The following is a 15,039-nucleotide window of genomic DNA, read 5'->3' as shown; positions in this document are numbered from 1 at the left end:
CATGGAATATCTTGGTTTCACCATCTATGTTAATTGAGAGCTTTGCAGGATACAGTAACCTGGGCTGGCATTTGTGTTCTCTTAGGGTCTGTATGACATCAGTCCAGGATCTTCTGGCCTTCATAGTTTCTGGCGAGAAGTCTGGTGTGATTCTGATAGGTCTGCCTTTATATGTTACTTGACCTTTTTCCCTTACTGCTTTTAATATTCTTTCTTTATTTTGTGCATTTGGTGTTTTGACTATTATGTGACGGGAGGTGTTTCTTTTCTGGTCCAATCTATTTGGAGTTCTGTAGGCTTCTTGTATGCCTATGGGTATCTCTTTTTTTTAGGTTAGGGAAGTTTTCTTCTATGATTTTGTTGAAGATATTTACTGGTCCTTTGAGCTGGGAGTCTTCACTCTCTTCTATACCTATTATCCTTAGGTTTGATCTTCTCATTGAGTCCTGGATTTCCTGTATGTTTTGGACCAGTAGCTTTTTCTGCTTTACATTATCTTTGGCCTGTCATTATTTTGATGTAAGTTCCAGGGACTGAACTTAGGTTCTCACATTTGTAAGGCAAAAGGACAGCCACCCCCTCAGCCCCTAGAATGCTTGATCTAAATTTTTTCTTGAAATTTAAAAACATTTCAAAAAATTGCTCAAAAAGTAAAAGTTTCTGACTTGAGTTTCACTAAAAAATTCATTCAGCAAAATTTGGTTTGGAATTAGTAGAGGATTTCCATCAATTCAGAAATGTCTGTAAATATACGTCTCCATTTTGTACTGTGTATAAGACGTGGTCCCAAAATTGATGATCGCAAAATGAAAATATCAATCAACTCTGAAAACACTCGGGATTCTCTGTATCCCATAGCATCAAATATTCAACTAAGATTATTTTATGTAAAGACAAAAAAAATCTGCAATAAACCATGAAACTCATTGGTATAGTAATTTTCTTTAATTTTTAATGTGTGGTAAATTATATGCACACCAAAGAAAATTTTAAAAATAATTTTCTCTGAGATTCATTGCCAGAGAAAGTTTTCTTTGAATACCTATTTCATTTAGCTACGTACCTGGTTGGGCTGTGTAAACTTTTCTCCGGTGAAAGGCGTTACGTGTGGAAGTTGCTTAGGAAGCTCTGACTTACAGAAATTCATGTAGGTATTGTCTTATCTTCAACCTGGGATTACAGTCTTAAAGTGTCCATGGGATGTTTTAGTTCAAGCCAGCTTGGTCATTGGCCTCGGCCACCATCTGAACAGAAAGTGGTGTGCATCCTGTCCCTTACTCTTCACTTGTTTTCTCTCTTGATCCACCTCACCGTCTTCCTCCCCTCTTACTAATTTCTCTCACAGCCTCTAGAATCCCCCCAAAATTCTTTGCCGAGAATCTATTAATGGTCTCTTCTCATTCCTGCAGTCTTTAGTAAGATTGTTCATCTTCTCCCAAGGCTTGTCCTGTCCCTGAAGTCGGAGTCTCCCAGGAACAGGCTGCTCATTGTCCGTGATGTTGGGATCTGTGGTCCGTTTAAAGTCGTCTTTCCACCCTGCTGTAGCTCACAGACGTTCATTTCAACCTATCTGTAAACCGTTTATTCCATTTTGGATTGGTGCTGCCTGGCTCTCCATCACCTGTCGTAAGAGGAGACCTCTCCACACAGCTACATGACCATGACACCTGACATGCTTACTCTTTGGTCTTGCTGTGTCTCTGAGCTTGTTCTTCCTCTGCCTCCAGACCTAATCAATTGTTATGCTCTTGGGCCTTTCCCATCATGCCCAGCGCCTCTCTGTAGGTCCACTGTCCCAGTTATACTAGCTTACATTCAGCTCCCTAAACCAGCCACAAGAGGCTCATCCAGAATTTAATTCTCAGAGGATACTACTAAGTTTGGATATAAGCTGAGGGTTTTACTGACCAAGAAATAAGTGAATACTGTGTATAATTTAAAAATCTAATTTGCTGTGCAACTAGAGAGCCATATGTCATAGTAACATATCTAGTATGTGGCATAATAAAACTCCAAAGGTCTATTTCAATGAATTCAAACTTTCCTCCTTTTTAAAAAAGATTTATTTATTTTATGTATATAAGTACACTGTAGCTGTTCTCAGACACACCAGAATGGGGCATCAGATCCCATTACACATGGTTGTGAGCCACCATGTGGTTGCTGGGATTTGAACTCAGGACTTCTGGAAGAGCAGTCAGCGCTCTTAACTGCTGAGCCATCTCCCCAGCTCAAACTTTCCTCCTTTTGAGGGGGAAAAAAGAATGCCGTAGCAGGAGTCTCTGTGTTTTCTATAGAATATTCCAAACACCAAAGAATATAAATTTTAATCAGCCCATGACACTTCTTTAAAATAGAAGGCATCTTGGGTCACACACATGAAATCTTAACAAAATCAGAAACATTGAAATAACTCTATATATCCTTTCTGACCATAATAAATCAAGCAAATCTCTAATAAGTACAAAAACTCACCCATTTTCTTTAGGACAAATCTACTCTTTGCTTGCTAATGTTCCCTGAAGAAAGGGACAAATATCCTGTCCTTTCATCTTTGTTGATATTATTGAATAATTTTCTTTATCAAGTCTGTAGCATATATGAACAAAGAAATGGGTAGACCCCTGTTCCTATGAGATTTGATTTTAGAGTTGAAATTTAAGTCCTGGAAAACAAACCATTTCATTAGGACTGAAATCGTAGCTACTTCCTGCTCTCCAAGGATCAGTGGTGCTTCGTCCACTGGATGACTGGAAAGAAGGATCCTGGGAGAGGAGCAGACATTTGGCCCTTGGCGAAGGGATGGAAAGTGGTGGAAAGACGTGGCCAGGGCTGAGGAGGTGGTTGTGATGGGGAGAGCTGCAGGGCTGGGTGAGGTGGGCGGAGCTGCGAGGATGGATGAGGTGGGAAGACAGCTGTGGTAGGAAGAGCTGTGAGGATGGATGTGAATGGAGAGAGAAAATGATTATTTCAAGAGGGAGAATTGTGCTTAGAAAGGTCAGATGAAGGAGAATGGTAAGACCGAGACAGTAAACAATTAAAAAGAGAGACCATGTAAGCATATACATCACGTGAGGGATGAGGGGAACGATCTGCTTGTGGCACCCAGAATAGCAACAGAGGCACAGTTAACATTTGCTGAGCGGTGCACAAGTGAACAGGAAGTAAACAGTGTGTCAAACGTGTCAGGAAATTTGAAAGACCTTGGGGCTAAAATGAATTCATGCAAGTGTTAGCTAAGTGTTGTTATGTGGCTTGGGGAAATGGAAATTCTGCACTTTTTTTTTCTTTTTCTTTTTCCTTTTTTTTTAAACCTTAAAGTTTTATTAGTATATAATAATTAATTACATGCACTTTTCTTTGAGAATCTTTGTGGTTTGTCCTTATCCCTAAAATTACTACCGGAAAGATTAAATTCATGTACAAACAGGGAAAATCTTGAGTAGCGTTTTTCATAAGCCAGAAACCTCTAGTTTTACTGGATTCCATGTGGACAGAGTCTTCGGCCTTGAGAGCCAGGAGGAGCCTTATTTAGCGTCAGGTATGTAGGATGCTTCTTCAGACTTGAGGGAGGAGAGGCCACAAAGCAAGGCAATGGGGTCATTGCTGGCACATGGTGTGGAATCTCTCTTTCATTCCCCTGAGTTCTAGTCTTCATCCACATTTATGTCCTTCCCAGAAACCACTCTTATACCCATCTTTAGTTCCTCTTGTGAGTCCTACATGCCTTCAGTGCTGGGTTCGAACAATGAGGCATCCAGGCTCAGGAAATGTGTGGCAGCGGGATTCTCAGCGTTTCCAGACATTATTAGACTGCTCAGACTGTACCACAGAGCCAATGTAAGAAACCTACTTTTATTTGGTATTCATTCTGTCAGTTCGCTCCCCTCTAGAGAAGCCTGACTCATCCACAGACAACCCATTCCCTCTGGTTCCTCTTTTGCTGTCTCCATTCAAAGAGGACAGGAAAGGGGTAGAAGCTGAGGTCAGCATGTAAGTGAACTCTGAGGGTGTGAGGCAAAAGACTGCCTGATTTTTTTACGTGGGCTTCTACTTTTAGAAGTCTGGTCAGGGATGCTCTCTTGAGTGGGCTAGTACTGCTTGATTGGGATTAGAGGAAAGAGTGGAATGTGAACCTAGGTCATTTAGGAAAGCAGAATTAAAAAATATTTTTAATTGCTGTGTATGAGTCTTTTGCCTGACTGTTGGCATGCCCGTGCCCATGCGTGTGCCTGGTGCCCAAGGGGATCAAAGGAGGGCATCAGACCCTTTGGAACTAGAGTTATAGGCAGTTGTAAGCTACCTTGTGAGTACTGGGAATTGAACCTGTTTCCTGTGAGAGAGCAGTCAGTGCTGTCAATCATCAAGTCATCTCTCTAACCATGAAAGCCAAAATATTTTAAAATCAATGTGTTTATTATTATTATTATTATTATTATTATTATTATTATTATTATTTTAGTTTGGGGTTTCTCTACATAGCCCTGTCTATCCTGGAACTCACTCTGTAGAACAGATAGGCCTAAAACTCAGAGATCCACCTGCCTCTGCCTCCCAAGTGCTGGCATTAAAGGCGTGCACCACCATGCCAAGCTGAAAGCCAGAAATTTAAGTTGGCTATCAGCAAAAGGAAGGGAACATGACTTTTAATTCAACAAGCTACTTTTTAGGTCCCTAGTCAACTTCTTCCCTCACTGAAGATTAGACTTTCCCTGCCAGGTTCCTTCCCCACTGGAAAGAAGTAACAGAAAGAGGTCAGGAAGAGGGTAGGAGGGCTGATTCCCATCTTGAGAGGGACACTTATGGTGATCTGAATAGGAATAGCCTGCAGACATATGTGTTTGAATGCTTGGCCATAAGAAGTGACACTATTAGGAGGTGTGGCCTTGTTGGGGTAGGTGTTGTCTTGTTGGAGGAAGTGTGTTGTTGGGGATGGGGGGCTTTGAAGTCTTATATATACTCAAGCTACAACCAGTGTGGTACACAGTCTCCTTCAGCAGTCTGCAGATCAAGCTGTAGGACTCTCAGCTTCTCCAGCACTGTGTCTAACTGCATGCCACCATGCTTCTCGCCATGGTGATAATATTCTATAAACCTCAGTAACTATAAGCCAGCCCTGATAAAATGTTTTCCTTTATAAGAGTGGTCATGGTGCAATGGAAATACTAAAATAACACTGTTTGATATCTGACCCCAGGACAAGGGGCTGAGATGCATAAAATTTATATACCAAAGCAGACCAGGTCCCCAGGTCTCCCAGCATACCTCAGTTCATACCTGGCATACCTTGCCTCAAATTTCCAGGCTAGGGGCTGGGCTGCCCTTCATGAAGAGGCTTCTCTATATATAATCCAGACATTTTGGTATCTCCCTGTTTCCTCCTCCTCTTCCTCTTCCTCCTCCTCCATCTCCATCTCTTCCTCCTCCTCCTCTGCTCCTCTCATTCTCTGCATATCCATGCCCCATTTCTCTTTCCCTCCCCCACCCCTTCCCTACAATGACTTCCCCTGCCTCAATCTTGGGGCCAGTGAATGTCTGCCCAAGAGCAGCTTCCCAATAAACCTGTCCTTAATATGATCTAATCTGGTTTAAATTGGCTCTTTTTGCCATGGCAGAGAAGTAACCTATCAAGCACCCCTTGTTTTGTTGTGATGGCCCTGGCAGTGAAGACATTCCCTGTCCCCAGAAAATGAAACCCCCAAACCAAAAGTAAATCAGCAATGCAGAGAGACAAGAACCCCAAAGCAACACCAAGTCAACCAGTTAACTTCTTACAGGGACCAAGGTAAGAAACCTGGTCTAGAAAGTACCTTAACAGTTGGAAAATTTCTGACCATGTGACTGAGATACCAATCGTATGATTACTCCCAAGATGGGAAGCAAAGGGTGCAGGGGAGTACCAGAAACCTCCAATGCTGGGAAGTGAGAAAGACAGCAGACAGGGAAAGGGAAACGAAGACTTTTCCCCCATGATCCCTTGATGGCCATTACAGCAAGTGTTGAGCTTCTGGGAAGATGACTCCCAAAACAAGAGAAAAGGTGGGAGCACTGTAGTCTTAGTGTTGCTTTGGTGGTGGGAACATCCTGGAGTGGGAGGGTGAATGAGATGTGCATTCAAATGTGACTGGGATGTGGACTCCGACCCTATGGCCCCAGCCTACGGCAGAGGGCCTGGCTGGAGGTGAAGTGATTCTGACAAAAATGCAAGAAACCTAAAGGGCCTGATCTGGGGACACCGCAAAATGACTTGGGTGGTCTTTTAGACTCCTCTAGGAACGACCCAGTCAACGTAAAGCCAAGAAGTGCCACTGTGACGATTCCAAAGATTTCTCAGATATGACGTGTTGGAGGGAAGTAGAACTTCTCATCAAAACATCACTAACACAAGATAGGACTAGAAATCCAGGCTTCCTCTTCTCATAATAGGAAGGAGAACATACTTTAGACGAATAACAGTAAAACACCCCCACATAGGCTTCTGGGGGTATATGCTCCAGTGTTGAGGTGATAAATCCTGAACAAAAGGGAAAAAGAAACAGTAGCTGAAGACTGGGCCAATCTGCCGTAGTATATGTTGATGATAAAAGCCGGAGTCAGCTGGAGAAAGGGGCCCATGACGCTCTTTTCTCTGAAACAACGGCGCAAAGTAAACCAGAAGAGGAAGGTCCGACTTCTAAATTGCTCCCCTTGGTCACCTTCCTCCTCCTCTTGTGCTAAGAGCCTCAGTGCCTGAACCACCAGCTCCAGCCCCAGCTACTCTTTATTCTTTATACCTACCAGATTAGGAAACAAAATGAAACCAAGCTAGAACCTTTCAAGGTCAGAAGGATGTCCAAAAACCTTCGCTTCTCAAGAGAGGAACTCCCCTCGATAGAGGGTCCCATTTAGGGAACTTCTCCTGCATGGGAGAGAGAAGACCAGGTCTGTGAGCACTGTGCTCTTCCTCAGTTCAGAGGTCCCAACCTTAAAGAGGCAACTGAGGCCGCTGATAGAAGATCCATGGTGGTGAGTGACTAATAATCGATTCTTTGGGCCTCAATCAATTCCTGGCCTAAGTTGATGTCATTATTGAGAAACTGAGTCATAAGAAGGGCCACCAAAGCTATTTGGGAAAGAATACATCTACCTGGATAGGGTATAATGATGACAGAGTTTAAAAAACAAAAACTTCCCCAGTCAACAACTGCACGGGGCAGTAAGAACGAGAGTCATGAAGGCCACTGTGGCTTCCTAGAGACCTGATCAGAAGTGGGATTAGAAAATCAGTCCTAGAATATTAAAAAAAAAAAAAGCCTAAATGTACAACAGGGAAAGGAAGTTACTGAAGACTGAATGTTACTGAAGACAGAAAGAAGACTGAAGAGTGAAGAGTGTCGTTTTTAACAAAATATCAAACATTTGATTTTTACCAATAAAGACTCTGGAGCCAGACGGTAGGGTGAAAGCCTGTTGGCTCAGCTGATCTTCCTCCTCAGCCAAGATCCCAAAAGAAAAAGGAAGTTCTCCTCCATGTGCTCTCCAAAATCCCTCAAATTAAATGTTCCTCCCTTCTACTTCCTGTGTGTATCTCTGTTTATCCTCCTGACTTCCTGTCACTCTACAGCTTTTTTCCCCCCTATGTTCACTCCCTGTCAACTGGTTGCTTGCTCGCCTCTTGGTCTATGGTTGACTTTATTTAATCTTGTTTACAGTAAGCAGAAAGCTCTTGGATTAAAAGCGTGTGCTAGGGCTGAGACACATCTAGAACAGGTTTTTCCAGTAAATGACACAAACTCAGGTTTCACAGTGCGATCAATACCCCGCAACAGAAGAGAGAAAGAAAAACGTGTCATAAATGGAGAAGGGACACTTCAAGAGAGAATGCCCTGTCTAAAAAGGAGGATGAGGAATACTATCCCTTACGACTTATAAATGTGGATTAAAAGACATTAATGGATGTCTTTCGCTATCCAAAATCTCAATCACAGGGTTAACATGTAAAGATTGTTGGTTCTCTGTGTACTTTTCTGCTCTTTGTTTACAAAATGTGCACCCCTGTTAGTGTACAAGCAATTCCATTGGCCTGCTCTCAGGGACTTAGCAACAGCTTATGTCATCGTCTGCTGCATCATCTGTCACCAGGTGCACCAGGTGTGTGCTGCCGATAAAAAAGAACATCCCAGCTCTCTCTTTGTTCTCTGTGCGTGTCTCCCTTCTCTCTGAGCCCCTCCTCTGGTCCCTCTCTCTGCCCTCATGGCTCTCTCGCTGCTCCTTGTCTGTCTGTCTGTCTGTCTGTCTGTCTGTCTTTCTGTCTACACCTCGACTTGCCTGCCTCTGTCCCTTCCCCAGGTCCTTCCTCCTCTCCCCTCCCCCAATAAACCTCTTTTATACCAGATCTGTTTGTTGCATGGCCTAACTTCTCAGGGGTACACCTTGGGCCCACTGAAGATGCCCCCTTGGTGCATTGTATTTCAAAAACATTGGTGTGGCGCCCTCGGAGGGACTCTCCTGGTGTTAGCTATGCGGGGATCCCTCCTGCCTGAGACGCCTCTGACAGATGTGTTTTCTGCTTCACCAGTCACTAAGCACTCCATCCAACCCTGACAATCGACCCGTGAGTTCTCTCTCAAACTCTGCTTAAATGTTTCTCTGATTCCGACCATTTCCCGGAATGAGGCTTTGTTCTTTCAGCATGGTTTCTCACTCTCTTGGCTTCTCCTGAAAGTGCCGGTACCAGGTAAACCGTATCTGATCCGACTTAGCCCTGGTCCTGTCTACTGAATGATGACTCGTGACTTCTCAGGTTGAGATCCAGGTCTCAGGCTGGTCTCTCCCTGGGTCCCTGGATTGGCTCTGGCCCAGGCCTGGGACTCTTCTCAACCACGGAACCTTGTCCTCATAACTTCTATATGTAGTGAGGGAAAGAGGCTAAGGAGGGTGAAAAAATTCCCCTTTCTTTATTCATGTTTCCTCACTCCAAGCCCTGCTTGCTTCTGTCTGATCTCCCGCCCCACACTGAGTAAATGTCTCCCCTTTGAGTTTGCAACAACTGGGAGTTGGGGCAGAAACTGCTTCGCTCACAATACACACCCTTCTGCTGCTGCGGCATCTGCTCTTAGAAACACTGCAGAGGTCTGTGGATTTGATCACAAATTCTAGCGTCTGATCCTTTAGCTCATCGTGTCCTCCACATGACTCTCGGCCTGCTCATGTGGTCTACACGCACTTTCTCCTTCCTGGCTTTCTGCAGCCAGCCAGAGCTAAGCTAAGCACCCTCTCTCTTCCTTCCTTCACAGACTCGGATTTTTAGTTGCAAACACTTGGCCCCCTTCAAAGGGCAGAAATTGGCAAACCTTTCCAAATTCTCAATTGCCATGGACAAATAATCCCCAAACATCTTATATCAAAATTCACTCTGCTCTACACGTAAGGTTCCTCACTCATGAAAATCCTTTATCTCTGATTTCTTTGTATTCTGCTTCAAAAAAAAAAAAAAAAAAAAAAGAAGAAGATAGTTGTAATTCTTATCTAAGGATTTGTAAGTTGTTCATTGGGTGAGGTTTATAATCTTCAACAACAAAAGGCTTGATAGTGTCACTTTATCTGTTTCTCAGACTCTGAGACCACAGAGTAAAAGAGAATCCGTGTGAAACCTCAAATGGAGAGAAGGTTGGCTTGTGACTTGCAACAGGAAAAAACCACCCTCTTAATTAAAAATGTTTAGAAGTTATCTTAATTTGCTACAATGTGTCAAGGGTATAATTTCCATCAGTGTTTAGGGAAGTAAAATAAGAAATAGTAAGTTAGTGTGAGAGAGAGTTAAGAAGGATAAGGTAAGGATAGAATGAAGTTTAAGGAATAAAAAGAGAAAGGAATATTTAGATAAGGATGAGTTTTGTATAAGAATTTGTCCCAAGAAGGAAAAATAAAAGGTGAAGACAAAACCATGAAAGCTTTAAGTCAAGCTGCAGAAAGTCTGAGTTGCACACGCTTTGTGGAAGCTGGTACCCAGGGTGATAAGTGTTTGAGTATTGAAATTCCTAAGTTGTGATCACTAATCTTGGTTGTCAACACAGTACACTTGGGAAGTGGAAACCTCAGCTGAGGAATTGACTTCACCAGATTGGCCCATGGACACGTCTGTTGGAGCATTTTCCATGATGGCTAATTGATGTAGGAGAGTCTGGCCCTCTGTGGGTGGTGCCATTCCTGGGCAGGTCATTCTGGGTTGCATAAGAGAGGTAGTTGATGAAAGCCTCTTCCCTGAGAAGTCACAGAACTGGGAGGTGCTGTGTAAGCTGCCAAAGGTGAGAAACTCAGTTGTCCTACCTGGCTGTGATGCCGTGAACTACAGCCATGACAGCATAGCAAGCTATTCCCAAAGGTGCGATAGTAGCCCTCATCTCTTGGCAGACACCAATAGGTCTCTAATTGGACTTAAGACTCACTCACCAGGAGGAGAGGACTCATGCCTGGTCCTAGAAACTTAGCCAACTACCTGGGGCTAGTGAGGTCATAGTTTTAGAGAACCTACTACTGCCGCTGCTATTACCACTACTGTGTTACCAGAGCAACAATTTTTACTTGCATTCTAAATGCTTACTTTTTATCCACAGTGTAGATCAACCCCATCAGAGAAATTTCTCTTTGTAGCAGAAACCATTACAGAAAACTAGAACTGGCCGAAATGCAGAAAATGAATAATCCTGAATAAGCCCCCACCTGGTCAGTGACTATACTGGGTGTTTGGGATCCCAACCTTTTCTCAGGGTTAGTTTTTCAGGAAAAAAAAAACACCCTATATTCGGGTTGACATACTTCAGTTAATAAGAATAGTTAGTTAGAAACTGAACTGCAGAAGTCAGAAAGCAGGGTTAGTACATTTAGAGACACCCAGAAATAGACTTTGATGTATTAGGTCTTTGGTTTTGTTGTTGTTATTTTGGTTTTGGTTTTTATTTTGGCAGGTGGTGCTGTCTACATGCTGTGTTTTATGGACTGAAAGGCCCTTCTATCGTGGAGTCAGTTGTGGGTGGTCTCTGCAGATACCATGGGCATCTGAGTGTCAGTCCACCAGAGGCTGAAGGAAGCCTGGTTCAATATGACTCAGTGGCTAGGGTTGGTTCAAACTTTGAGAGTGTGACACCGTGTAGTTTATGTAAGTACAGCACAAGTTGGTGAAAAGTTTCCAGTTGATAATTAACTCAATCCTGTATACATAATAAAGCTTAAGACATGAATGGCTACATCAAAATTCTTTATAAAATACATGTGACATCTTCCATAAAGATGGGTTTTATAGATTGACTGAGAAAAACAAGCCCACAATAAGGGTCTGGGGGAGAGTCTGATGTAATCTAGGTTACACAGTGCAAAGGTCACTAATCTATTAACCACCTCCACTTCTAGCCTTCTGGGCAGAGAACATCTCTGTATTTAAAGAGACAATTCTGCATGTTTAACATGCCTGGTTCCCCTAAGGCATATCTACACAAGGACCTTTGTGCCTCCCACACTGTGAAACAAGTTTCTCCAAGAAATGACTGCATAACCAAGATGGGGTTGTGCTAACAAGGAAGAGGAGGAGAGCTCACAGTCTTACCCCTGGACAAAGAACTACAGGCAATGAGCTGCGGAGTTTAAGAACTCCCAAAGGCCACCTGGACTCCTCTGAGATTTTAACCAACCGAATTTTATTTAAGTTGCAACCGATCACAATTTTCCTGGCTGGATTTGGGACGGTGGACCTGACTGGAGTCAGGTTGGGGTTTTTAAGAGCAAAAGCTACAGTTGGTTCCTTTGGACCTGGACCTCTGTGAAATCCCTGCAGACACAGTGTTTCAACAGATTTGAGATAATACCCCTCCTGGAATGCCTGGAATGTTTTAAGAGACTCAAGTTGTCGACAGGACTGGTCTTTAGGATGGTTACTTTGATAAACAAAACAAAACAAAACAAACAAAAAACCCCAGTCGTTTCAGCTGCTAGATAATGACTGCTGAAAGGAAGCGTTAGTCTTCCCTAATGGGTTATCCAATGCCAAGTGGTCGGTCTCAAAATCATACACATGCAAGCAACATTAAGTAGACCCAACGGGTTGTATTTATATATTTATTCACCAAGTTTTACATGATTGGAATTTAGAAAATTTGGAACACACACACACACACACACACACACACACACACACACACACACACACACAGAGTTTTAAGACAAAATCAGATCTAGTATCGCAGGCCTACAATCCCCAATACTTAGAAACTGAAACATAAGGATCACAAGTTCAAAGAGAAGGCTACAGAACAAGTTCAAGGCTAGTCTGGGCAGCTTAGTAAACCCTATCTTAAAATAAAAAGTCGAAAGAGATCTGGAGATTGTTCACTGGGACAGGGTTGCCTGGTATTCACGAGGCTATAGCTTCAATTTCTGGTACCCTAAGGATGAGAAATGAGTCTGGGTTCTCAAATAAATGCCCTCACAACCCCAAAGAATTCTGGCAAGGCACATGGTGCATAGTCATGTCAAACAGGCAAGGGGCCCATTATAATGGTATTTATTACTAATGCAAAGGGAACCTATACCTCATTCTGAGTGACAGAGTTGGGTCCCACATTCTTATGTGATTGGCTGATTTAAAGTCACGCAGTTGGTAATCATAATGCAGTTTGGGGGCAGAAAAGGAAACCTTGAACATAGATTTTGATTTCCAGAAATGCTGACGCTAGAGGAATTTGAATTTCTGCCAGGTGGTTTCTTTTAAAAATGAAGAAGAAAATTAATTTTGTCTTGTTTAATCCTTGATAAGAATGATCTTTCGTTTATATTTCTTATGGCTTCCTCTTCTTTTACAATACGTTTTCATTCACTTATTCAAACTAAATGTACTTAGTTTAATTTTTTGCCCTGTAATATTCATTGGTGATAAGATATAGAAACATTGGCCATTATTGCTGTTTCTGTTAGTCAATGGACTAATCCTGGTGTACACAGGGTCATGTAATATGCAACTATAATCATATGCAACTGAAATCATGACTCCTATAGCTGTGACAGCTGTGACAGGCGAGGTGAGGACTGAGGACATTCCTTACTCATTTTCACTTTCCAAACCATCATTTCAGAGGGTTAGAAGGATCACTCATTGCCAAACACATTAGCACTGAAGAACCTTTGCAACTGTATAGTGGGGAATAAAGTTTCAGTGCTTTTCACCCAGCATAATTCACATTCCTAACTTTTTCCCATTAACATTGTATCAAGTGTGATCCTGTTCTCCCAAGCATTTTAGCTGGTAGCATCCAGCTGGCTAGATACTTGTTTAAGGATGACTATGATATAATTGATAATTCTTTGTTGGTTGTTTCACATTCTTATGTATTGTTAAGCACCAGACTATAGTCAATTTTAGTTTTGCATCTATTTGGCCCCTAGCCTTAGTTATTTGGGACTCCCCTAGGGACCACTATAGAGTCAGAGTAGCTGTCCAGGCATTGATCTCTTTAGCCTTGAGGTTAGCTTTGCTAAGAGAAGGAGAATTGAAGGCTTCAGGAGCTTTGGCATACCGAGATCACACAGCTGGAGGTTAGAGCACAGTTTCCCCCTCTTTCCCTGCTATTTCTTTAAAAGGAGGAAGCTCACTATTTTGGCTAGGCTAGTGAACTCTTGGGGTTTACTGGTCTCCCCCTCACAACCCCAGAGTCATGGCTGGCTTTTTACTATGATGGTGCTAGAAATTTAAACTCAAGTCTACCTTCTTTCAGATTAGTGGTCCTGGCCACTGAGCCATCTCCCTAGCTTCTCTTAAGACTCTTGAAACTTAATTTATCTGATTTGCTATAACTTGTGTTATAAGATTTAAGACTGGCTTAATGTCGAAGAATGACTAATGTCATTGAAATGTTTTTCTTTTCTTTTTTTTTTTTAAAAAGAAGAATTAGATGAATTCATTGTTAGCAATGTGTTGATTTTATCATTATCTCTTGTCCAAGCTCTAAAGTTGAAGTTCTTGACAGGTAATATTTCTTTTTTTTTTTTTTTTTCCGGAGCTGAGGACCGAACCCAGGGCCTTCCGCTTGCTAGGCAAGCGCTCTACCACTGAGCTAAATCCCCAACCCCGACAGGTAATATTTCTAATCAGGATGAATCACAGATCAGTCAATTATCTCAGATTTTACTCTGCTATGCCTAATATGATATTAGTCAAATTTTGCTTATGAGTGAATATTATTTACTTACCTTCAGCTCAGCAGCAGGTTACTTTCTAAATATAAAAATGACTTGAATTATACTTACCATTTATTCCTCAGATACCCATTCTTTTTATGCAGTAGCACTAGGGGATACCTTCTAGTGCAGTGGTTGTCAACCTTCCTAATGCTGTGACCCTTGAGTACAGCTCCTCGTGTTGTGGTAACAACTGCCAACCATGGAATTATTTTGTTGTTACTTCAAAAACTAATTTTGCTATTGCTATGAGTTGTAATGTAAATATTCGTGTTTTCCGATGGTCTTAGGTGAACTCCAGGAAAGGGTCATTTGATTCCCCCCTAAGGGGTCGAGACCCACAGGTTGAGAACTACTGTTCTAGGTTGCGCTAGTCACAGACTAGCTGGAAACCCAGATGATATGTCAGCTGTCTCTATGTTGTCTGTCTGTCACTGTGTGATCCAGTGTCTGTCTGTGTTACCATGACAACCAAGTGCGTCTAAGTCACTCAGAACTCTGCTGATGAACCAAATAGATACATTCTGGTTCTGTCTCAGCCTTTTTGCAGAATGGCCCTGAAATGCAAATCCTGGCTGTGTTCTTCTCTTTTGGTATAGCCCTTTAATGGCTGAATGCTCATTTGCCGTGATGAATTATTCAAATTTATATCAGGGAATGTTCCACAGTGTGCTTAACTTTCCAGCCATTATTTCTCAACGTTTTTTGACCATCTAGCCAATTTGATTTCTTTGCTTCTTTGTCAGTGATTGTTGGATTTAATGTTGTATTTTTAGCAAGAAATATAAAAATTATCGTCATGTCCTCATATTGCTACATGAAAATGAATGAGAT

This window comes from Rattus norvegicus, chromosome 8, assembly GCF_036323735.1.
Source record: "Rattus norvegicus strain BN/NHsdMcwi chromosome 8, GRCr8, whole genome shotgun sequence".
In the NCBI taxonomy this organism is placed as follows: domain Eukaryota; kingdom Metazoa; phylum Chordata; class Mammalia; order Rodentia; family Muridae; genus Rattus; species Rattus norvegicus.
Note: the sequence above shows the minus strand (reverse complement) of the source record.